This window comes from Python bivittatus, unplaced genomic scaffold (assembly GCF_059951505.1).
Source record: "Python bivittatus isolate LINGU-HERP-01145 unplaced genomic scaffold, Pbiv_v1 ctg000340_np1212, whole genome shotgun sequence".
Classification (NCBI taxonomy): Eukaryota; Metazoa; Chordata; class Lepidosauria; order Squamata; family Pythonidae; genus Python; species Python bivittatus.
In genome coordinates, this window is record NW_028277056.1 from 26,736,245 (window position 1) to 26,763,279 (window position 27,035).

Genomic DNA, 27,035 nt, shown 5'->3' on the forward strand with positions numbered 1-27,035 from the left:
CTTTTGTATTCAATCCACATTGATTCAGCACTCATTCATTCTTGACCCCAAATCTCTTCTTGTTCTACCTCATAAACTTATTAAGTAATCCACTTCAACTTCATTCAGCTAACTTTTATGTTTTTTCTGACATACCCAGTTCTAATTTCCACATAGCAAAGTGGGCCAAAACATGCTTTTATACATAGCCACATTAATTTATTTGAGCATGTGTTCATGCCTTGCAAAGACTACATGCTATACACTACATTTCTACCAGTATTTGCACATTTTAAGTACAAATCTTATCAAGGTACAGACATCCATCTACTTCCTCTAGCTCTCTTTTTGTCTTTGATGTAGAAATTGTAATAGCTCACTTCATTTTCCCTGGCAAACATAGCTATTTGATCTTTGATACATTAGTTTTCAGATCCATACTTCTTGTTCCATCATGCAGACTGCCTAGTATTTACTGCAATTCATTCAGATTCTAATCAAAAACATGACATCATACAAAAGTCCACACATATTCATGTATGCAACCAGCACACCTTTCAGGTCACCATAAACATTCCTTATACATTTATCCATAAATATTATAACAAACTGAACGATATCATATATTTTGCCTTATTTGTTGCTCAGTGTCAAAGCATTTTCTAAGCATTCTGTTTATTCTCAAATATACTTTCATCACATGCCATTCTTTCCGCATTCAGCAATTCAGCAACCAATCTTCAACTCCACATCCATTCAAAATTCAATTACTGAATTCATAATCCAAGTCTATTCACTATCGTACACTTTCCCAAATCAACACAACCTACAATAAACTTTCTTTCTCATATTCTTATGTTCCTCAGTGAGTTGCTGAAGAACAAAAATCTGGTCTGCAGTTTCTATTTCTTTCACTTTGCTGGAAGGTTTTATTTTTGTCCTTTGTGTTCACATCAAAACAAATTTGTGTGAGTGTGTGTGTGTGTTTTTCCTAACTGTTCCTTGCTCTCTTTGACTACATTCTTCACAACTGAGTTTTTCATTGTTTACACATTATATCTTTCTCTCATCCTCATTTTTCCAGCTATAATTTTCTTTTATGTGTTTTCTCATCCATAGCTTTTTTCACTTCATCAGTGCATCAAACATCCATTTGCATGCTTTTCATTAATGCACCTTCACGCACTTCTGTAATACTCTGTAGCATAATGTTTTACTCTTTTTAAAGCAACTTCCACTTCTTTTTTCTTACACCCATTTCCATTCATTCTCCTGAGAAATAATTTGTCTTCTAATACTTTTTTCATACAGAACTTGTTCTTCTTATAATAATTCTAATTTCATTCTCAATTCTTTTATTTCTCTCCTTTTTTTTCACGTCTGTTTTTTCCCCAGGATCCACTTCTGACACTATGGTCTGTCCTGCAGTAATAAATTTCTCAATTGTTCAGCGTAAATAATCATACCATTCATTCAATCATTCATTCAATCCTTATAAGTAAAAACATATTTAAAAAAACATATGTTTTCCTAAGCAGATGTTCACTGAGTATCACTTTTTCTGTTCTTTCCCATCTAGTCCCTACCATACTTAACCCAATTTATATTACTTAACCCAATTTTTCTATTTATAATATTGCAGAATGTTTCTTAAAACTGAGTGTACTAGTTAGCTTTGGAATACTGGGATGAGTATGTCACAAGTACAAACTACACTCAGTTTTATTCCCAAGCATGCTCATGTTATTCTGTGCAAGCTAGGATCTTTAATATGGACATTAACATGCAAGCAACATACTGACCACTGCATCTCACTAATAAGATAGTACAGGTAACATACTGACATATACTCAGGGTGCACCTTTAATAAAAAGTCATCTAATTTGATAAAGTAAACAATGTGCCATTCACATTTCATTAGCTTTATTTTTTCCTTTAGAATTAGGTTTTCCCAATGAGACAACAAACATGGAATGATATATCTCTTGTTTTGCTCCAAAAGAATATTTGTGGTCTTTTCACCTTGGAATTTGCATAATGTTTATAATTATGAATGGGCAAATCTATTAATAACAATTATCTATTAATAAATCCCTAGTTTATTCCAGCTTGTTTCTGCATCAGTTTGCAAATTTGTTAGGAAAAAACATGGATATGCTTTTTACCCAGAAAATTTCTGGGTAATTTTCATGCTTTTGTTTCCTAATAAATGTCTTTTGCATACAGGTTCCCAAATATTTAACACTTTTTTTCCTGAGCAGTTGACAAAATTCAATGCACCCTTCTCCAAATATATGCACAGATTTTGTGTAAGATATGAATGGTACTGCAAATTTAGAAATGTGTAGAGTTTAACAAAATAATTACATGTATGTTTGGTAAGTGTAAACTGGCTAAATGGAAACTGAGGGAATTTCTCCACCCTCCCCATTCCTAATACACATATTGCAGGATTAACTTCATACCATCCCTGACAACTGTTTCCCCAGGTAGCTCTTTTCCCAGACTTGATTTGTATTATCACTGAAGAAGCTAGTGAATGGCCATAACAATTAGAATTAATTACTCTTTTCACAACCATACATTTTCTCTTTGCTTTCCTCCCATTTTCCCTCTGGAGTTTGTCATTGTCTTGGAGCCAGCCCTCTACAATAGAGTCACATGCTAATCAATAAGACTTTTATTGAGAGCGACAGACTGAAGCTAAGTGTACAATAGGACTTAACTAATGATAAATGCTTTAGTTGGTCCTAAATACCAAGGCTTATGTACTGAGGCTTGTGCCTTGGCTGGTGTCTTGTTTTAGTACCCTTCCTTGGCTAAAATGTAACTCATCCAATTCCCTGGAGGTCCACTTGATGGCTGAAGTGATCTCCCTGAGAGCAACCAAGCAACAGTGAAGTGACAAAATCACATCTCAACTTGCTAATGGGAGTCATCAGTCCATTAGACTAAGAGCTATGAGAATGATGGCATATCCCTGTTTCAAAGAAAGCAAACATCTGTGCAGGAAATCTGCATCGTCCACTAATTAAAACTAATCCCATTGCATGACTTTAATATACATTAAAGCATTATAGAAAAGGAATACTGGAAATATGAAATAAATCTCACTTATTTTGATAAAAGGTAGGTTGGGCTCTAGGTTTTGGAAACTGCTTCATACCATTAGGTTCATCCCTTTTAGCTGTACTTCTTTTGCTAATCATCCTTCAACAGTCAAATATATAATTATGAAAGCATAAATTGACTCCATTCCAGGCATAAACTGAAAAACAGACTTCAGAAATATCCCTGCAGACATTACACAATGCTTTGTTGAAATCCAACTATAAGGGACAGCCAGTCTGATAAGCGTGAGGCAATTTGTTTCAGACATTTAAGTGAGTGGCAGCTCTTATATCTCTAGTCTCAGAAGCTCAGAATGCTCCGAAGAGGAGTTAAAATCCAACAAATTCCCAGTCACACACTTTATAGCTAACTATGAATATTTCCTTATCACCTTCCTTTTTTTGGTTCTTCCACCATTCATAAACATTCAGAAAAATGGCCATGGACTTTTTAAGGATCAAAGAATACTGGAGTTGTGGGGTTATTGGGTCATGCCAGCCATCTTAAGTCTTAATTATCTAGAGATACTTGCTTGAACAACATCCTTCTGGACTAAAGGAAACATCTTCATTGAGCTGATCATAGCACCTAGTGACTTTTTGAGCACATGGCAAAATATGGAAAATACTTGATTTTGCTTTAGCTCAGGTGTGTGTGTGTGTGTGTGTGTGTTTAAACTTCCCAGTCTAGCTTAGTTTTGTTACTTTTGAATAATCTAAATGCCACCATATTTAAATGTGCTTGGCTTTTAAACATCAGGTAATGTTGACTAGGTGCTGCCATGTGGCTTATTTGTTACATTCCAGTTGAGTTGGCTTCTGGTGATTTATATAGATACTTCAATTTATATAGATTTCTTGGCATCATACGAAAATGGTTTACTCTTGACTTTTTCCAAGATGTTTCTTTGATGTCCAGTATAGTCTAAAGCTCTGGGCTTCTGGGATGGCCCCTTATCAAAATATTAACAAAGTTCCCCATCAAGGTAGTTTTTAGATCAGCCAAGGTCAGCTGGCTTCCACTTGATGAAAATAGCCAAACTTCTAAGCCCTGCATTATATTCTCCAAGGTTCTGATGATTAATTCTTGCTACAATTCACACTTAGCTTGCTGCATCAAAAATGTTTGAATGTTCAGGCCATAAACTGGTTTCCAGTTCTTTACTCAGTCCAGAAAATAGAAGTGGAACCCACAACTATTTTTTTTTCGAAAAAGTATAATCTCCAAGCCTTTGTCCAAGATTCTATGCATAGCTAAGGACTCAAGCAAGCCAATTTTCCCACCACCACTCCTTTTTTCTGTATGGGGTTTCTTTTTGCAACTAACATTGCGCACATGCTTCTAAGCATGGTTAGTGTTCATCAAGTTTTCCTAAAAGCAGTTCACTCTGCTGGCTTTTTTTTTTTTTTTTAAATGTTTTGCCCTCTGCACACCTAGGGGTGCACTCAAGGATCTTTCACTCATTCCCAGTAATCTTATTTTGGTTTTTACTCAGATGATACTCAAACACCAGTTTGCAAACTGACTTATCCAGGATATATTTGTAAAGGACCCTCAGAATTATATAGACTGCAAGAGTGTCAAAATCATTTTGGTTGCGTGATGCTGGGCAAATTGATACACAAACTGTTGCATGCAATTTTGTGTCCTGCAAATAGAAAAGCTGAGTATAGACCAGATTTACCTCAAGGTCTTTACCTCATATTTACCTCAGAACTAAAGTGAGATTAATTTCTTCGAGCCTATTTCTGCATAGTAAATCATTTATGACAATAGCTGTTTCACAAATCCTTCTCTAAAGAAAACCTCATAAAAGATAAATAGTACAAAATACTTACCCTATTAACAATCTGCAACAGATGCACTTGAAATCATTCTTTCATACTGTCTCTCATCTTTCTCTTTTACAAAAAGAAGATTGGTTTAAAATTGCAAGTACTTAAAACCACAGTTGCACCATCTGGCATTATCTATAACTTCAGCTCAGAAAGAATTAGAGAAAAAATAGGATGCTAAGTTCAAGGTATGAAATGATGATGTAACTATTTCACAATATTCTACAATTGGAATTTTTACCATTTTGATCCCATCATTTGCATATTATTTGATAAATAATAGCCAGTGATGTTTTGTTTTGAAGAGGTTATAGTTGAATGGAAATGTGTATTTTTTAAAAAATAATTATAGTATCAGTTGTGGAATTGTCATTCAGAATATATCAAATATTGAGCTAACTAAAAGTAAGTGTAAAATCGTTAAGGACTCATCCAACTCAATAATGCAATCTTTTTTTTTTTTTTTTCATGGAAGGATTTTAAAAAATGCAGTGAATTTATGAACAGCATACTTGCTAACAACATGAGACTATACTTGTAATTCCATTCTCAAGACCACCATATAGGACTGACCCAATTTATCACCTCTAATTTTCAGGTGGCAAGCAAAGGTGGCATTTTGTGCTTCAGTATTGACCAAGGAGCTACTTAAAATGGAGTTGGTGTTGTTTTTTTCTCCACATTAGGCTGCCAGGAAGTCTCCATAAGAATGGAAAAATGTAAAACATGAACCAACAAGACCAACATAGCTACCATTACATCCAACAATAAATGAACCTTCAAAAGTATCAATAGAAAACTGAAGATAATTTATAGCTTAAAAATAAGGTATAAAAACAGAATCTCATTTCTCAGAAGAATAAAACTTCTGAATGATTGCAGATCAGCTTTTGGCCCAGGATTAATTGTTTTAAACTTCTGTTTTGTAAGTTAGTTAAATTTATGTTTTGTAATGTGAAAAAACGCAGTTATGGTGCTCACATGGAACAAACTTGGACTCAAGCAAACATCAGGATTGTGCTGGAAAGCTTGCACTCTTCAGCAAAGTGCTTCATGTCACAAATGTGACACAATTTCTCTCAGTGAGATACTGGTGTCATTTTCAAAGCCTATTCTCTCAGCGCCAATATCTGGAAGAGACTTCTGTACATAAACAAAAGTCTTTTCCCACTTGTGGAACTACTGAAATAAGCTTTAAAGTGAAGGAAGATGGTTACTTCCCTGTTAAAAGTGCATGTGAAAATTGCAAAGCATTTTCAAAGAAATGCTTTACCTTCATTCAAGTGAAGCACCTCTTTTAAGCCTTGCACATCCTTAATATCCCTTCTATCACCCAAATGAATTTTCAGATCTTTCCAGATTTAATACAGTGACTGACAACCTGGCACCTTCATATGATAAATGGTTCTGCTCATCTTTTCTTCAACAAACTTACAAAAAACAAAGAAACAAACAGTAATTCCTCATCAACCTGAGCTAGCTTCTTGTTAATACTTGTCCATGTCCATACAATTTTCCTGGCACCAATATAGACATGGATTGCTGTTTCTTCTATCAAGATATAGTAAAATATTCAGCCCTGGTATTTCCTGGTGGCCCCTCATTTAAGTACTAACCAGGTTTGGTTCTCCTTTATTGACACTAGTGAAAACAAATGAGAAAAAGAGCCTTGTGTCACAAATAGAAATATATATTTTCTGAAAGTTTAGTGCCTTCTTAGCTTCTTCAGATTTCCTTTTCTTTATTCCCTCCCCCCACCCCTTTTGGAGAAAGAGAGAGATTTAAGATAAAAAAAAAAAAAAAAAACAAGTGATAAAGTCATCTTTAACTATTCTACTTTTAGATAAGCTATTTTTTTTTCCTAAATCTTTCTTCAAGGTTATTCTAACATACATTTTTATTAATTGAAGTTATCCATGTGCATTCTTGTCAAATACTCCCACTGAATGTGGTATTGACAAAGAAGAGACAGACAAAAAGATTGTCTAACCCATTTCCTGGTAGGTTAAATAAGTCTATTTATATAAATCCAGCACATGTATGTGTATTATAAACTCATGCTTATCACGTGTTCCTGAGATGCCAGTGTGTAAGAAACAAGGAAAAGGATAACTGAATTCATTCCAGGCTTTAAATTTCTGTCTCCTTTCCTGTCCCATATTAGTGCATATAAAAGAAATAGACCTTCAGAATCTGGGCAAATCTTTGTTCATAGACACACTTCCAACAAAGCAGAGTTGCAACCATCTACAAAGGCTTCTGAGACGTAGAAGCATATCTAAAAATCAAGTGCTTTGCTTGGCAACATGTCATTGTATTAATACATTAAATACAATCAAGTGGAACAGGGAGCCTTGCAAGGGAGGTTCCACAGCTACATTTGTGCCTGTAAGTACTTGCTATTCCTGGCAAATATATATTGTACAGTATATGCATTTGGCCTATGTCAGATATGTGGATGGCTGAGGATGCAGGCACTAAGAGAGTATAGTCACTGAGTGGGGGTAAGGAGTAGATTATGGCTCCCGTGTTTTCAATCTATTAAAGGTAACATAAACCCAATTTAAGGCAGCAAATTATAGAAGAGGTGCTAAATGCCAACATTTTATTTCATGGCACATTCTTCAAGGAGCTATAAGCTCTGATATGATTTTCTCTGTCAGTTTTGCCAATGCTCCCTTCTAACTATGCACTTTATAATGCTACATGTTGAGATAATCAGAAATTGGACTTCTTAGCTTTCTAAGAGTAGCCTCCTCTTGCAGCTTATACAATATTTTCTAATTGAGAAAAACAGACCTTCCTGTTGTTAATATTTCATCACCCATTCACAGGTGCTACTCACGGAAGCAACCACTTTTGGACAATGTTACTTAGAATTTTTCAGCAATTGTATTTGTTGACATGAATGCTGACTGAAGCAGCTGTGTGTCTGCTGACCTCAACCTTTCATATTACTTCCCACAGTGCCTCCTGGTGGGAGAGGTGTACCCTTGACTTTCCCACAGTTGGCCTTCCTTCATCATGATTCATTCTTTATGCAGGAGCTCTTGTTATGTGGCTGCAACACATGTCAACATCTACATCAAAGCAACATGTGAATTGTGCTGAGCCCTGAGCTCCCTGTTTCTCTCTCAGGGAGGGAAGCATGGCCTTCATTATAATGATACAGTTGACATTTTCCCTATGACACTTATTGTAGCACCATCACTTCCGGTCAGAATCTATGGGTTTATCAGCGAAACAATCCAGAGTTGTGATGAAACTGTCCATTAGGCAAGGAAGCCAAAACATGCAGGGGGTAAGTGCATGCATGCGGGAAGTAGCACAATTAGATTCGACACCTACTTTCTCAGTATTTTCAATACAAAGATATGTATTGAAGTAGAAGTGTAGAAGTAGAATCTAATTGAATTGTGTCCTCCTTTTGGTGTATCTATAGTTCTGCCTTTGGGTTTAGAGTGCTAAACTAATTCTAAACAAAACAAAACAAAAACAAAACAGCTTTGATAACAGGCCCAGGCCAAAGGGTTTGAAACTATTTAAATCTAAATTATTATCAATCCAGAAACTTGGAGTTCAAGAGAGTGTTAGTGTCGGCCATTATGTATAACCCAGTTCATAAATCATTATTTATCAAACATATTGCTTCAGCTCCTGATTGAAAAGGACTATTACATATGGTGTCAGCAGTGGACAAAGTTCCTAAATGCCAAAAATCATTTGGCTTGCTGTAATTAGTGAAAAGTAAAATTGAAGTAAAGCCATAAAGCAAAGTTAAGGAAGTAGGTTACAGAGAACTGTGCATCATCACTACTTTTTCTATAGTCATAAACAGTGTTCAATGCTTTCAACTATAGGACAGATAAAAAGCTAGATATCTTCCAAGTTACTTATCTGTCTATATGTTATTAAGAAAAGTGCCCTAGAGTTACAGTTCAATGTTGAAAAAAACCAAGGGTGCTCCTATTCTAGAAGTTTTTGTGCTGTATCATTAGTCCAATTAAATCAATTATTTTCTTACCTGCCAAGAGAAGAGAAATAAAAGCATTCTCAACATTCAGAATAGACTGCCATCTGAAAGCTGATTCAACTCATACCTCTATGATTATATAAAAGATCACAGAAAAAAACTGTTTTTCTGTCTTTTTTTGTTTTGTTTTACCATATCTATTTACCAGACATTAAGGTACCATCCACTTTCTAGCCATGTAATGGCCTCCGCTTCATTACAGACATTCTGGGACCTTACTTAGCAAATTTCTAGGTATCACTCCTCCTGTAGTGCAGAACAGGCCCAAAGTATCAGCTTAAATTTTATTTAAACTGTTTCTTCAAGAAAAAGAAACTCTTAAAATGGCTTACAAAGATCAGTACTTAAGGTATACCTGCTCTTGTGCTTAAAGTCCAAAAGATAAGCACAAAAAAGAAAAGAGACTGAAAGGCAGAAAATAGCATTTTTAAAGTAAATATTGTTAACCTTTTTTTCCCCCCCTGGCTGGAAAGTAGAAAATTTCTGCATCCGTAATTTCTCAGTTCAATAGATAAGGCAAGTCTGGCTTTCCATTGTAATGAGGAAAGGAAAGTAACATTATTGTCAACAACATTATTGTTGAAATTATTATCATTGTTGTTACATTAGGTTTATATATTTTTTTCCCTTGTTTTTCTGGGAATTCAACTAGATTACACTGGGGTCTCCCTTCATTTTATCTCCAATTCCTATGAAGTAGGACATTTGAAGGAAGAATGACTGATTCAGATCACCCTGTGGGCTTTATGATTAAGTGAAAACTGGGTCTCTTTGTTGCCAGTACAAAAATCTAACCACTATACAACATGAGTTTTCCAAATTTCCAGGAGGAAAAGGAACTTCTGGCCTAATTCTTACTGTTCAACAGTGTTGTAGGATCATGTGTGGATGGTGAAATATAGGGTTGCCACAAGCAAGTGTGCAAGTTGTGCACTGCACAAAGGCACCATGACATGGGAGGCACCAAACAATGGGAATGTTAGTAGCCCAGTGCCACATTGCAGGATACCAGGTTGGGGGCAAAGCCCATCAAGTTACTCCTCCCACATCTGTGCATGTATTGTAGAAGAAAAGGTAGAAGAAAAGGCAGAACAAAACACCAGAAAGCTAGTTGCCATGTGACATAACTTGACGGTCTGGTGGCAAAACACTTTTTGCACAAAGACACCTTGTAGGTTAGAGGCGGTCCTGGGGAAATATACCTTTTGGAGTAAAACAAGAGTCCATTCAGGTATTTTTCTGAATTTGCAGAGAGGCTAAAGTGGGAAATATTGTTTGGCTTCTGAATCATGTAGAGTGCCAAAGTGAATACTATCATTCCTTTTCCCATCTTGTCTAAACATGTGGAGGCTGGAGAGAGCTGGAAGCAAAATTATGCTCATTATGCCAATCTCTATACATTTTGAGCATTTTCCCCCTACTGTCAAATGTCTGAACAAGGCTAAGGTTGGCAGGAATTCAGAATTGTGTGCCTCCCACCCCTTACAGGAGACCAACTATCAGAGCCAAGAAGGTCCTTCTTCTTTTATTAAATTTATATGTTGACCAACTCCCAATGACTCTGGGCATAGAAGATGAATTTCTTGCAATAAGCTAAAGCAAATCAACCCCTATAAACCTCCAGATTTAGTCCTTTTTAGCAATCCCACTTCACCCTAACTAGATCTGAAAGCATTTAATATTCTTCAATTCTTACTTGCCCTGTCTCTAAGATCTCATAGGTCTCAATATGAGAAATTAATGAGAGAATTTATAACACTTGCTAAAATAATGTAATAGGTAAAGGTTTTTCCTCAACACTGCAGAATCAAATTATCTCCTTGACTACAATATCTGTTTTCTTTGTTAATTATTGTTTCTCCCAGGTTTATGACTAATATGAGTAGAATCACAATTAACAAGTATTTAAAAAAGAAACAGAGAATTCAACTACAATCTGTTTGAGTTTATGAAATCATATTTTAATGAATTTACACAGGTAGAGAATGTATATATTATTAATGCCTATATTAATAATATATAATTTATAGTATATAGTAATTGCTACCTGTTTGTGGTAAGAAGAGAAAGATTCTGACTTTATAATACTGCTTGCAAACAACAATGGCTGTGTTCATATAAAAACTAAACATACATATGTACAAACATAGATATGCACCACACTCTTCTTTTTCAGCATTACACAAAATGCAGAAATGAGTAAAGAAATTGTAAATCAAAGAAATTAAGCATATGAAACAACATAATAACAATAAATAAAATATAACTAAATCTAGTTTACACCAGCAGCATTCATTTTGCCTCTCTGTATCTTTTCATCTTGGAAACCTTCATTGCTTCCACCACAGTGATGTACCACTTGATATATCTCCTTTTGTTCTTTCAACTTCTTTCCTCTCTCTTTTTGCAGATCTCATTGTCAGCTCTACCCAACTACTACAGTCTTGGTCTTTCTTACCCTGTTAACCAATTTAATCTTTTTCCCCCCTTACATTTGGTTTGTGATTCAGCCGTCGTTAATGCTTGTTATATAACTAAACATCTGAGCTTACTTGTCTCATATAGATTGGTCTCTTTTGCATTCAATCCACATTCATTCAGATATTCACGATATTTCTCCTAGGTTTTTTAAGTAACCCATTCCTAGTGCATTTAAGTTTTATATTCTCTTGACATACCTAACTACCATTTTTCATATAACAATTTGGAAAGGGCATGTTCTTTTAAATAAACATTCATTTTTCAAAATAGACCACTACTAACTTTTTACCACCATCATATGTCATAAAATTTCCCATCTTTACTAAACTTCTATCAAGACACTCAAATTAATATACTTATAGTAGCTTTTTTGTCCTCTTTGTATAACTTTCAATCATTCACTCCATTTTTCTTTTCAGACACAACCTTGATTTTTAATACATTAAAAATGTATTTAATGTATTTAAATTAAATACATTAATATTTAATGTATTGGGGACATGGATGGGGAACCACAGGCTTCAGCTGAACTCTGGTAAGATAGAGTGGCTGTGAGTTGGGGGCTCCTCTGTATCCAGGAGTTTACCATCCTTGGTTCTGGATGGGGTTGCACTGCCCCGGCAGACCTGGTGCATAATCTGGGGGTCCTCCTGGACTCACAATTCTTGCTTGAGGAACAGGTGGCAGTTGTGGCCAGGAGGGCCTTTGCCCAACTACATGTTGTGCACCAGTTACGCCCTTTCCTGGACCAGGAGGCCCTCCAGACAATCACTCATGCCCTAGTCATCTCCCGCATAGACTATTGCAATGCCCTCTACATGGGGCTACCCTTGAAGAGTATCCATAAGCTACAGTTGGATCAAAATGTAACCATGTGGGCAATTTTGGGTGCCCCAAAGATGGCACGTGTTACACCTTTGCTGTGGGTGCCAGTTTGCTTCTTGATCCAATTCAAGGCATTTGTTATCATCTTTAAAGCCCTACATGGCATGGGACCGGGTTACAGCAGAGAGGGTATGCTAAGGACCCTGTTGATGAAAGAATGTCGACTGGTGAGGTCCAGAAGGAGAGCTTTCTCTGCTGTGGCCCCCACCCTATGGAATACCCTGCCCCCAGTGGTGAGCCAGGCCCCTATTCTCTTGACCTTCTGGAAAGGGGTTAAGACCTGGCTTTGCCAACTCGCATGGGGCAAGAAAAGAGACAACCAACCATGGGGGTGGTTAGCACCTTGAAGATGCTCCTGTAGGTTAATATCCTTTTTACCAGAAGCAACTTGGAAGATATTATTATTTATGTATGAATATGGTTTTTATTGTATTTTATTGTATTTTAATTAATATTTATTTTTGTTTTTATTGTAAACTGCCCAGAGTCACTTCCTAGTGAGATGGGCAGTGAGCAAATTCAGAATGAATGAATGAATGAATGAATGAATGAATGAATGAATGAATATTCTTATTATAAGCATTTTTGTATATAATTTCACATATACATTACCCAACAAGGGAACATTATATCTTTGCATTCCTCTCTGCTCAGTCTCAAACCATTTGCTAATTTTTCATTTCTTTTCATCATGCTGTACTTTCATCATATACTGCTCTTATTTCATTCAACAACCAACCTTCAATTCCATATTCATGCAAGAATTACATAATTCAACCCTATTCACAATTAAAATGAACTTTGTTTCTCATATTCATGTATTTCTCAGTGAGTTGCTGAAGAGAGAGAGAGAGAAAAAGAGAGAGAGAAACTATTTTGAACACCATCTGCCACATATAAAGCCACACACTACTTCTGAAATTTTGCTGATTGTCAGCCTTGCACCCTTTTGATAACAATTTAACAGCAAATTTAATAAACAAATTCCCTTTAGTTTTTTGTTTTTGTTTTTTAATTCACTCTTGCTACCTTTCTCTTTGTAGAAGGAATAATATTGACATTCTTCCAGTCATCTGACACAGATGCAGCTGTTATATGTTAAACAATGAACATGGCTAGTCCATGGGTAAACCGTGGTTATATTTTAATATTTCTCCAGTTGCAATTTCTATATCTGTAGTTTCACCATTTTTAAATTTCCTGACAGTATTCACTACTTCTTTTTCATCATTTTTTCTAAGGTGCTAATTTTGATTGCATTTGTGTCCATTTTACTCTTACTATTTCTTATTTATTTCTAATTATTTATAAAGGGAAAATATCAGGTATGTCAGCAACCATCAGTTGCCCAGTTTCAAGGCCAAAAGGCACATGACCATATAGTGAAATTGTAGGAAAGTAGGGTAAAAAAGCTCTGGAACTGAGCTACAGTGAGTATCACAAAGGACTATATGTCCATGTTGACAGAAGGCAATCAACAGTTTGAAGTGGTTTCTTCCTGTCAGAATCAGGTGGCTACTTTTATGGACCAGACTGGTGGGACAGAATAAACTATCTCAACCATTATAGATGGGGCTCTTCCAGCTGCAGCCATCCAGTCCTCATTTCCTTGAAAAATAAATAAGGTAGGAATATAACCAAATTGTTGTTTGCTCAGTGTGAACAAAATATCATCCCAAGGCCAATGGACTTAATAAGCTTAAGACAGGGAGCAACCTGATTTCTGATTTTAACTGCAGCTTCCAGCTAGGCGCACTAAAGATACACCTGGTTTTCCAACATTTCCTCTGATTTGAGAATAGCCTCCTTCTCCATAATTTATCTTGGCATTGTCATCCTTTCTGAACTTAGTAGAAGAGGGGAAAGTTTTACATAGACTTTGTTCTGAACTCTTGGCACAGGAGGAGCTGGGTTGATCATTCAATTGATTGAAAGTGTTACCCAGATAGTCAACAGTCCTGTGAGACAGAAAATAATGGGTAGACCATCTCACAGTCTTTCCCAATTCTATTTTCAGGACTCATAAAAACCTAAGCTCCCCAACTGGTTATTCAGTAAAACTTTGGTGGGTATAAGAGGTTGTGACATTGAGCAAGAAGGGCACTTAGTAGAGGGAGAAAAGGAAAATAATTAATGACCAAAGAGAGAGTTGCAGGGAGAGATTTCTCCATTGCCTCACAACCCCTGGACAGGAAGAGACTGTACTATCCCAAAGAAAGCTGAAAATGTGAAGCCTCACCACATCTAGCCAAAGAAGAACAACAGAAGTGGAGACCAAAGAGAAATGAGCTTCAATCACCATGAAAATGGCGTGAGGAGAAGAAATATCCCTTGATCCTACCACTCTAGAATAAAAGATAGTAGGGCCTAGCCTTTTTAGATACATAGAAGTGGAAAGGTAGAGAATGGACGCGAAGAAGGTGTAGGAGTTAAACTAAGAACTAGAGTTTCTCCTGGCAGTTATACCAATAACCAAATGTCACTTAACTTTAAGGCCAAAAAGCAAAGGCAAAAAGTCCTTTTAATAGTGAAGGGCAGGAAAAAGAAATAGAATGAAACTGCAATGAATATAAGAACAGACTCCACTTTCATGTCAACAGAGGGCAATCACCTGTTTAAATTGTTTTCATCCTAATATGCAATAAAGATTCAAATTCAACCATGTCAAATTCAACCATGTCAAATCATTTGATTGCTTTATCTTTGTGCACAATTTTTGGGGGAAAGGATGGTATAGAAATAAACAGACTGCCTGAATGATTTAAGAGATAAGTTATCCATTTTCTCACTATGTGTGAAGACCCTTGATCTACCTACCTCATTTGTATTTCAAATTAGAGTTTATTTGCCTACAATATTTATTTAGCATTCCTAATTGTATTTGACTCAGCAGGAGGATCATGTGTATATTTCTGCTAATATATAGTGATGTTGATGATCTTTGGCTATATTTTACTGTTTCAGCAAATCTACAAACTTCAAACAATTCCCTAAACCAGAATCTGGCTAGCAGTAGAATGAATAAACTATGTGGCTCTCACATGCCACATTTGTCCATGATTAATTTTAGCATAGCTTATTTAATTAATCAAAATTCTGCTTCATCAAAACAAATACTAATTACAATGGGCAGTGTTCACATAACATGTTAGGCCAAAGTGGATGCCTAATTTGTGGCTTAGTTTGTCATTCAAACACAGCTATGGCTTCACATAATTCTTTAAATCATAGTTTGTTTAATTGGGATATGCTGAGTAAGCCAGAATTGGTTTGATTGACACCAGACAATATATTATATTTATGACTTTATGTAATGTGTGTCCTGCTGTTGTGTTCTATTAAGACGGAAATATTAAAGATTGGTAAATAAAGTGATTTGGGATAAATAAATAAATAAATAAATAGTTTATATTTTCTATGTGAATTCTTCTTCTAAATTATTGTTTATGTAGCCTAGATAGGGAAGTGTGGTTGCATCTAAGACAACTTTTTTTATCAGCTGTGGAGGGCCAGCAGTTTCCCTTACAGACCCTTGAAGATATTTTCATCATGTATAGAATGACTACCTTTTCAGGAATGACAGGTATAACATTAAATCAGTTCTTTGTCATTTCAGAATCCCAATCTAAAGTATTAACAATTATTTACAGCAACAGCTAGCTTCAGAATGCTTATGGCAAAATCTGTCTTACAAATCTATGCATGGTAGTCCTTTGGGTTCAAAGAAGACATGCTGTTGTGCAGTTCATATTCTGTGAACATAATTTTCTATCAGTTTTTAGTGGCACCTGTCTTCAAAACCGCTGGAGGCTTTTATAGCACAGGGATCGCCAGTGGAATCAGTCAGCAGCACAGCTTCTACTTCCCTTGGCTGGACGTCACAGTGGAGTAGGCTATCTTTGTAGTGCTTCCATGGGCAACCTTGAGGCCTCTTCCCAGACTCCAATATACTATAGAGCAACTGGTGAGGCATAGGGTGGTGATGTGTCCCACCCACCACACCTGGACTCTGACAATCAGGGACTTAAAGGTGGTGGACTCTGCATGATCCAAGACCTCCAGGTTGGAGACATGGTCTTGCCATTGAATGCTGAGGATGGAGCTGAGAGCACACATGTGAAATTTCTCTAGTTGTTTGATGTGTCTTTGGTACAGAGTCCAGGACACACATCCATAGGGGAGAGAAGGTATAACTACAGCTCTATAGACTTTCAGCTTTGTGGAGATACAGATGTTGTGTTGATTGAGCACTCTAGTAAGTACGTAGCTGCCCCAGAGCCTGGTTGATCTTGCTGATCCTGGAGTCAATTTCTTTGTCCAAAGGCCCATCAAGATGATAGTACCCAATATTTGAAGCTGTTTACATTTGCCAGCTGGGTGTCATCAACAGTTATTTTTGATTCTATGGGGTTGGTATTTGGCACAGGCTGGTAAAGTACTTCAGTCTTGTTCAGGCTGATAGTCAGGCCAAAGAATATAGCAGTGTCTGCTAATTTGTTCAGCATCAACTATAGATCACTGTCTTTGTATGCCAGTAGTGCACAGTCATCAGCAAAGAGGGTTTCTTGGATGACTGTATGGAAGCACTTCATCCATGCATTCAAGCAGCAAAGGTCAAAGACAGAGCAATAGGTATGTGATATACACTCCCTCCTTCAGACCCTGGACAGCACCTGACAACATGCAAGTGAAGAACAGATTGAACAGGGCTGGGGTTAGCACACAACCCTGTCTTACCCCATTGGAAATAGCAAATGCAGCTGATGTATCACTGTTGTAAAGAACCTGTCCTGTCATTCCATCGTAGAATAGCTGAATCAACTTCTTGAATTTCCTCAGGCACCCATAACATCTCAGAATGATCCAGAGAGCCTCCCTGTTTACAGTGTCAAATGCCTTTGTTAGGTCAATGAAGATAGAGTAAAGAGGCTTGTTCTGCTCAATGCACTTCTCCTGGACTTGCCTCATGGCAAATATCATGTCTGCTGTACTCTGTTCTGGCCGAAAGCCACACTGGCCTTCTGGGAGCTTCCTTCCTGAGACAGTGACAAGCCTGCTCAGAAGAATGTAGGCAAAGATCTTGCTTGTGGTGGAGAGCAGTGAGATAACCCTGTAGTTTCCACAATCTGATTTACTTCCCTTATTTTTGTAGAGAGCCACAATAAAGGTATCATAGAAGTAATCAGGCATCTCCTCTGTGGACTAAATGTCTTCAAAGATGTCTTGGAATGCCTGTAAGACGTTTTGGTCTAGTGCTTTGTAGATCTCAGCAGGAATGCCATTTTGTCCTGTTGCTTGATTTGAGTTCATCTGAGAGCTTGCTTTCTTGATCTGATCAGTAGAGGAGATAGGTCTAGGGCATCCAAGCCTGGCAGCTGAAGAATCTGCTGTAAGACATTATAATCAACTGTGGACAGCCTATTAAGTAGGTTGGAAAAGTGTTCAGCCCAATGGTGTTTCAGTCCTTTCTGTCTTTGATCAGGCTTCACCTATCAGATGACAGCATGAAGGAGCATGTTGATTTACAAAGACCATAAACTGGTTTTATGGCGTTGAAGAACTCTCTGGTGGCATGCATATCTGCATAGTGTTCCACCTGCTCAGCCTTCCTCTGCCACCATTCGTCCTGCATTTGTCACAGTTCTGTCTGTACTTTTGGACTACAGGTGCTCAAATTTGTCTCTCTTTTTTTGAAACAGATGATGGGTTGTTCTGCATAGGCCTTGTTCTTGGCCTGGAGGGCTGCTGAAATGGTCTTGTGGTTTTCATCAAACCAATGTTGATGTGTCTGGGTTTTCAATCCAAGTACAGTTGTTATAGCCTGTGTTATGGCATCTTTAAACTGCATCCACTTTTCAGAATAGGTTCCTACAAGCGGTAAATTGCCAGAGAGTTTTTCATTGAGTACATCCTGGAAATGAAGCGAATCTATTGGAAGACAATTGCTAGTTTGTACCCAAAATTTATGTAATCTAGCATCCTATAAATGACTAACAAATAATATTCTAACATTGCCTGGACTTCTGGGGATTCCATATGCAAGGTACGAAGGAAACAAATATTCCCCATTCCTGCTCCCGTTAGGAATCCTATGTAGATCCCACTGAGTTCAGTTCTGAGTTGACATATATCGGATTGTGCTGTTGGTGGTCCTTCTAGATTTATTCATATCTTCTGAGCATAGTGATGATTAGCTGCCTCATTTTTCTTTTTTTGTTAATCAGATAATGATGTTAGTGATTACTGTTTCTGTTACTGTTACTGTTGGAGCAGTTTAAATAAGAGTTTTTTCATGTATAATTTCATTCCTTATTTTCCTATTTCTATTTGTGCAATCTTTTTTATTTTATTTTTGTCCGCAGTGGTGTTACTGCATACTGCCTTCAGTGACTTGTAGGAAGAAATATAAACAGTGTGTTTCTAAATAAACAAATCAAGAAAAACACAATTGCCTGACATTGTAGAAAGCTGTTACTCATTCATTCATTCATTCATTCATTCATTCATTCATTCATTCATTCATTCAATAATGTAAATGAATATTAATTCCTTTTGCATTATTATTAATATTGTTATTCAACCATTCTGTGCAGTAATCACCAGCTGCTTGCATATAGCTGGAATCTAGCTGAGGCAGAATCAGCTTCAGATATATTGATTTGCTTGAGTTTTGCTCAGAGCTTAAGAAAGAGAATTTGACTTAAATGAAAGGGAAAGGTGTCTGCCATATCACAATCCTCTTATCATGTCCAGACTTGAATCCAAAATGGCAATGGGTCAGAAAATATTTTTTCCCTCTTTTTTCTTTTCCTTTTTTGCTGGTCTTCTTCTTCCTCTGCTGCCTGGTAGTTGAGGAAGAAATAGAGACTTTTGCCCTTGTTCATCAGGGAGAAAGATTAGGGATATTATTAATTATTTCTATATTTCTGTTTCTGGCAGCCAATATTATTGCTATTCTAGGAGTGAGACTGCCAGAAGCACTTAATACCCCTGCTTGTTTTGCAACCATGCTGGCCTCCTGTATATTATAAAGTTGGACTAGCTCATAATCATCACCTTGTAGAGTGGGGCATTTGTGTTTTACTAACTGAAAAGCCTGGCTCAGAATGCAATCATGTCTTTTACTCTAATGTGACAGGAATTATAGCACAGCCACACTTTGGGCCACAAATAACTGCAAATTAGGCATTCAGTTGCAAATAGCTGCACTGATTATATGAGTCTTATTCCTGTAAACCATGCATGCAAACAATAGTTGTGCTTTCACCCAAGGTGCTTTATGTGGTAAGGAAAAATTAACCTTCTCGTGCTCCTTATTTACACTATGGTTACTAATAGAAAACCATCTGATTTGGCTAGAGATCCCAAGGGCAGAGTATCGCCTTGATTTTTCTTACGGAGAAGCTGATCAATAAAGATAAGGAGAGTTCTTTTTCAAATTTATTTATTATGCATGTTTCTTTACTTCAGAATTGAGCCATTACAATATTTCATGAAAACTTATTTTCAACAGTGCCAGAAAGAAAGCAGAACACCCCTCTTTTCCTGTTCAATTACATTGTTGTGGCTTGTGAGTACACACTGTTCAATTAATTGTGCATGTTCTTAATGATATCGTAACACAATCAAATCTTATTGCTATTGTGTTATCATCCCTGTTTATGATACAATTCCTGATTGGCTGAAATCACAGTATGACTGAAGCAGGAAACAAAGGCCTCTCTTTCAATTGTTCTCTTCTCTGAGTAATATTATTGCACAACTTCAAAAAATTGTATTGACTTGAGTTCATTATAGTTCACTATGTATTAGATGTTAATCAAGATGATACTTACTTATTGGGATGAACTATGATTTAATAATATAGAAAATTATTAGCATATTAAGGTCCAGGCTTCAATCCTTGTTATTGCTAATTAACAGGATCAGGTGGTAATATTTTTTTCAGAGTTTGAAGAGTCATAATGTTGGGCTAGATGGAGAGAGAATATAAAGAATGTTTAAGTGTTCAGTGAACAATTCTATTCTCTCTGAAATAACCTGCCTTTGATTAGTTTTGTTCACAGATTTCATCCTATTATGGTTTATTTTATTTTTAGCAATGGTTTCTTTCCTCCTACGTTATGTGGCCAAAAATACATGTTTAATTACCTATCAGATGTAAAATATTTGTTGTATTAAATAGACTTGTTTGAGTATTTTTTTTCCTACATTAACTTTTTCCCCTGCTGCTTGCAGTGGTGGAAATAGTAGCAGAGGCAAGTTTTCAGCAGCAGCTCCTGATTATTTTCAATTCATTTTCTCAGTATATCTCAGCATTTATCATTTCTGGGCATCCTGAAACAAAATGATGACTTTTCCTGGCAATTCTTTTGTTTTCCTGCAGGGGGTGCCATTCCTTACCCACTTCCATAATACCTTATATCAAGAGATGGTGGATTTGTGGTCTACACAAAGGGCCTGAAAGTTAAGGTTCACAGACTGGAGATGCTATTGGAACTGGACTTACTGATATATCCATAATTAGCATTTGTAATTTAAACCAATTATCATTACCTTCAATTATCCTAGTTACAATACTTCCTCAGAAAAGCTTGGTTTTTTTTAATACTTCATCCATGCATTTATAATATTCAAAACATTTAAAATTAGTTCAGAAAATAATGCTGAATTATTATTTTACCATTGCTTAAATTTCTACAGTTATTTTTCATTTTTACTTTACTTAGACCTGTTTCTAGACAAAATTCAAAGTCCTGATTTTGAAATTTTGAAGCATTAAACATTTGTGAGTTCTGTATCCAATTAATAGCATGTTATTTTAGGACCTTTTTCAGGGGGACTGTAACTTTGCTCCTGTTTTCAGAAACAATGGGATAGATTTTTCTGTGATGTCCCCAAACTTACATGCATACACATTTATTGATTTATTGTTAGTGTAGCTGTTACAATTCTTATAAACTGATATAAGGTTATTTTTTTGTTTTAGTTAACTTGTAGGTGTGGGTTTGTTTTTTAAACTGCTGTTAGGTGCCTTGGACACCCATTAAATTGCAGGTACTTAAATAATAAGTATAAAATAGAATAACCTGGAGCTGATTTATTTGCAATCCATTTCCCCAGAATTAACATTGTATTAACAAAATGTCCAAATCCTGGACTCCAAGCTATTTACCTCAGCTACTTGTTTTCCCAGTGATCTCCTGTCTTTGCATCAGCACCTTGTACCGTTTTTGGCAGGCTGTCACTCCTGACTGCTTTTTCAACTACACTCCACCCATTGTGTCTTTGATGAAAAATCCCAGCATGCAGTGGAGTTTTTAGTGGCACTGATAATGCACCTTTTACCTGGAGTGACTGTAATGATATGTGACAACACTAGGGGATGAGAAATTTCCATTATACTGTTATTCATCCCATTTCTTCAGAGGTTGGGGAAGATTACACTTTGCCAAGAGATAGCTTATATTTGCAGGGCTCTTAGCTGTCTATCTAAGCACAGGCTGCCTTCCCTACTTTCTATCTGCACATCTCTTGCATCTTGGCGATTAAACTGTACTCATCACTATGTGCTATCAGTGTGCTCTGTCACAAAGATTTTGTAAGGAAGAGGAGATGAAGGAAAGAGGAATAAAAAGGGGCTTTTTACTGACCACTTGCAAAGAGTCCCATATATGTTTTTGTGGTCCTAGACAAATAAAATACTTTGACAGGATAAGGAATTTATCCCTATCAACATTTTCTTTTTATTTATATTGCTATTCTTCTACCTTATCTTTCATTGTCATCGCTTTATCATTTTTTGCCCTGGGCAGATATACTGTAGCTGTCACTTCAGATCCTGTGCAATAGTGCATTCACTGAGCTCTGTCCAAATATATGATGACCCACCAGGCTAAGGTGAGCATTTATGGAGAACCAAAAGAGAGGGTTAAAAAGGATGTCAATTTACATACAATATAGATATGATAATGCATATATATACCTCCAGTTAGAAATAATTGCTGCAAGTATTGTGTGTAGGCTCAGAGTTAGGTCTAAGATGCATAGATCTTCCAAAGGATCAGTAGATCTTTATCCACAGTGGACCACCCATGATCTCACCCCCCTTGGAGGTGAAGGTGGAAGAACATACCTGGCATGTATCACCAAAATTGGGTTGGTTAAGGAAACAGAAATATCCCTATCTGAGATAAACCCAGCTGGATTTCAGGTTGTTCAAGGTGCATCAGTAATGGTAATCATGGGATTGGGGAAGTAGAGTCACAATTCTGAATCAGGGGACCCTGGCAGTGATCCTTAAGGATCACTATTTCTGCAGGTGGCTGGGTATGAGGGATAATCAGTGCTGTTTCTGTACTGCCCTTTCACCTATATAACAGTATTCCTTCCCAAGTTGCTTAACTTCGTTGCAAGGTGGTTATAGATTCCCCAGGTAATTAATCTAGAGTGATTTTAAGTTCTCCTCTCTGGGGTCAGAGGCAGTGCAGGAATTTATGGTGTTGGGAGACATTTCTATCAGTCCCTTGTCATGGACAGTTCACTATCTAATATTGTAAAACCCCTTGTTTTGCAGTAAATTTTCAGGGGAGTGGGTTAATGTTTTGATGGAAATTAACATGAAAGAAAAAAGGGTGTAAGGACAAATAAGGTGTATCCCACAGGCAGCATATGTGGGTATGAATTATGGATAACTCACACCTAAGATGATCCTTTTGGTATGCTATCCTCTTGCTAGTTTGAAATAAGATTCTGTTGTCATTCAAGTTAACCTTTGTATATGAAATGGATGCCCTTTTGTCTTTTGACTTATGCAATAAAAATGTATAGATCAAGCCATACATGTAATTATATTGCCTGGATTTAGTTACTATTAATAGCAACCATTCTGCAAACATATTGGGTAGTGATTTATCCATGCATAGCACAAGAGTAGGTCACTTATTTGGAGCAGCAAGTGACCCTTCACAATATCATCAATATCCATTCTCCTTCATCCATCAGTCTTTCCTTCCTTTCTTCCTTCTTCCCTCCCTCATACTGAGAATTCACACACATCACATCCCATAAAGAGGCCACATTATCTTCACTTTGAAGTGACAATGAAGTGAACAATTTTACTTCTGTTCTCGTGAAAATAAACATTTCCTCTCATGATGGATGAAAGATCTTAGGAAACACAACTGCCCCATTTGACTTGCCAACAGCCAAGCAATAGGCAAAGAGTTTTAGTTAAAAGTAACATAAATATAAAGTTATGGCTTTATGAAAATCAGGTATTAGTGCAAACAGTTTAGTTTTTGTTTTGTTTTTTTACACAGATTCCTTTAAGAAACTATTTAACAAAACATGGGTGAGTTCAATATATTTGACATGGAAAGAAGCACAGTGTGGTACAAGACAGAATGGCTCAAAGATACAAATGAAAAAACGCAGCCAACTCTAATGACAATCTTATTATGTATGATTTTGAACCTCATAATTTTGGAAGCTCAACAGGAAACTCTATTAATCCATTATTGACAAACAAAAACATAATAACGGTAAATCTATGAATTCTGTAATTTATCTCAATGTTCTAGGATGAAAAAAAGAATAAATATCCCATTAGTTATATCCCTATGTTATGTCTATAATAAATATTGATTTCCTTGCTTGATCTAAAATCCTGATGCTGAAAATGTCTTACTTGTTTGATTAAAATGCCAAAGTATCCTTACACACAGCTATGATTTTACAAAAATGATCTCAAACTTGTAAAATACAATGTTCAGACTTCTGGTCCAAGACAACAAAGTTGCGTAAGGGTGAAATCCACTATTGTTGCTAGTGGACTTCCATTTCAGGATGGAACTTTCTTTTCTTCTTCTCTCTGGATGGAAGTGAAATCTTGTTCCTTGATGCTATGATTTTGTTTTGGTACAAGTGGAGGAAGTATTATATGGCATAGCAACTTTCTTTGACATGTCATGTTTCTAATACCATCTGCAGGACCTTCATGCTTTTGACACACTTAGAAAAACAGTGGGACTTGCATTACAATGCTATATTGCTGCATGGATCAGTCTCACCTCCATTATTCCTTCCCAATGCTGCTATCCATTTTTTCCAAAAGTAGAAGCAATATAGATTCTCCTCAAATGTTGTTGTTCTGTGTGTACTTTCCAAATTCAAGTGCAGATAACAGTATAGAAAATAGGATGTTGGAAACAAACTACATATGTGTTTTTAAAGAACACTTTATTTGTGAGAATCACCAGATTTCTTAATATATCATACATACAATTGTTTTAGAAAATGTGTGCATTTTGTCACCAATACCATCTCTGTATTTAGAACCACAAATTTCTCCCAGAAGAAAAATATTGTACTAGGACTAGTGCCAATTAGCTATAGGCTCTTTCCAAGCAATAACAACAAATTTCTGCTATTTCCTTTCCTTTATTCTTATACAAAGGACCATCTAGATGGCAGTCACACAATATACATGAAATGACTTTCTCTTTAGTCCTGTGCAAAAAATGCTTCTGCATTCTTTTCTATTAGCTCTTATTCAATTTGATTCTGTATATATTCGAATGGGGGTGGATGGAATGGCTCAGGAAGAAAATTTACATATGCGTGAAATGTGTTTGAAAACTTGGGAAGGAAGCTGAGCTAGTTGTTAATTTCATAAGTTAATTCAGCCATAGGAGCAAGGTACTGCTAACCAGAAAAGTTCAAGTGGATCAGAAAATCAAGTTTCATTTCCAGTGATTTATGGTTGAGTTATGAGTATCTAATTTATTAATAAGCATATGCTATCCCAATGTGTATAAATATAGATTTTAAATGTGCTAACACAACATACATTAGCAATTAAACTTCTAGGGTGCTAGCTGTGATGGCAATGTTAATCTACATCTAACATTAGCAATGTTTCAGAAAGACTTGCCACTTTCTATTTTACTGGAAAGTTTTTACTTTATGCCCTTAAGCTGTGTCTCTTGTTTATAATATTTATAAAAATACTTGTATATTATAAGTGTACATGTGGTAATGATATGTGTGCAGTCTGAAGGTAAAGAAGTTAATAAATTTCACTTTTTCACCCCACTTCACTCCACCCCCACCCATCCCCACCTCCAAATAATATAGTACTGCCTTGGCTTATAGATAATAATGAGGTCCTATGAGCATACATTCTTGGAATATATCTCTGCATGCTTATGGATCTTGTTTTTAGCAGAGAGGAAGGAGGCCTTCTGAGGTGTTCTACTTACAGTTTTCTATCTGAAAAAAAAAAAAAAGACTACGAAGCAACTTTAAAAGAATAGCCCCTGCAGGTACACAAATAGACATATTGAGTTCTTCTATGTGGCCTTGAGTGAAATTGTCCTGCTGGCCCTCAGGCTGATGAAAGAAATGTGTTTGAAAGCAAAGAGGGTATGAGTCATTCCTAACTGAACCCAAACAATGCACAAACAAGGCAAAATAAAATAAAACAAAACAATTGAAGCGGGCTGAATTCAAATATTGGAGAAATTTCACTATTGTTATGAATTGAAAAGCCTAAGCTTAGATGCTGTCTCTCTAGTAGGGTGGTCAGCATGCATCTGTATGGCCACCTCAGGGCTTTCAATTTCACGTATGTCTTCCAACCCAGTTTCAAAGGTTCTTTAGCAAGAGATAATGTGCCATTCCCACATTAGTCTACTGCAAAAGTAGGTAGCTACTTCCAGCCCTTCATTTAATTTCAAGAACTTCTTGGCTTTTTTTTTCTTTAAATCTACCCTTTAAATTGGGGTTTTATCATCTCTGTCATATGAGGCCCTGAAAAAAAATATTTGGGGAGAATGTGGCCTCTGAAAGAAAAAAAAGAATGGTGCCATTGTTCTATTCATTGGGAATCATCTGTCTTTGGCCCTAGCAACTGATTCCCAAAGAACAAAAAAGCTTTCAAGGAAATTTTTAAATAAATTGTTTAGAACTGCGAGGGAAATTTTGGCAAAGCATTAAAAGTGAACATTTTTTCCATTCCTAGATAAAATATATTTGATAAGGTGTATTTGTCTGTTGTTAGAAGTTTATGTTCATGGCTTCTTATTCAACAGATATTGCCCACCGGAACAACTCTACTTCCCAAATGGATTTTGTTTTTTTAGACTACCGTATAAGACAAGAGTCTAGCTAGATGACAACAGTTGTGGCTGATCTTGTAAAGCTAGTATGCTCAGACCTGTTTAGTATTTGGATAGGAGACCACTAGAGTTGTAGGCTAGGCTGAGATGTCAAAACACAAATAGACAAAACATTCTGGAAGAAGATAAAGGCAAATCACTTTTGTATGGTTGTTGGGTGTACTAATGACAAAAAAAAGCTTGACTCAGACAAAACTCTAGTGTGTAGCACAAAGTCTTCTCAAGACTCTGAAAATATGATCCCTCATGCAGGGAGAGAGGCACACACACATCTCTATATACACAGTATATGCCAAATCACAAAGAAATAATCAAATAATAGTTTCTTTAAGCTTCCTTTCAAATATATGTAAACCAGCATTAAAAATCAGAACTAATCCAACGTATTAATCTAACAGCAAAGAGCACACTGTAATAATCTAAAAGTAATCATACAGACATAGTCTCTCTCTCTCTCTCTCTCTCTCTCTCTCTCTCACACACACACACACACACACACACAGAGTGACAAACACACATTTTACTTACATA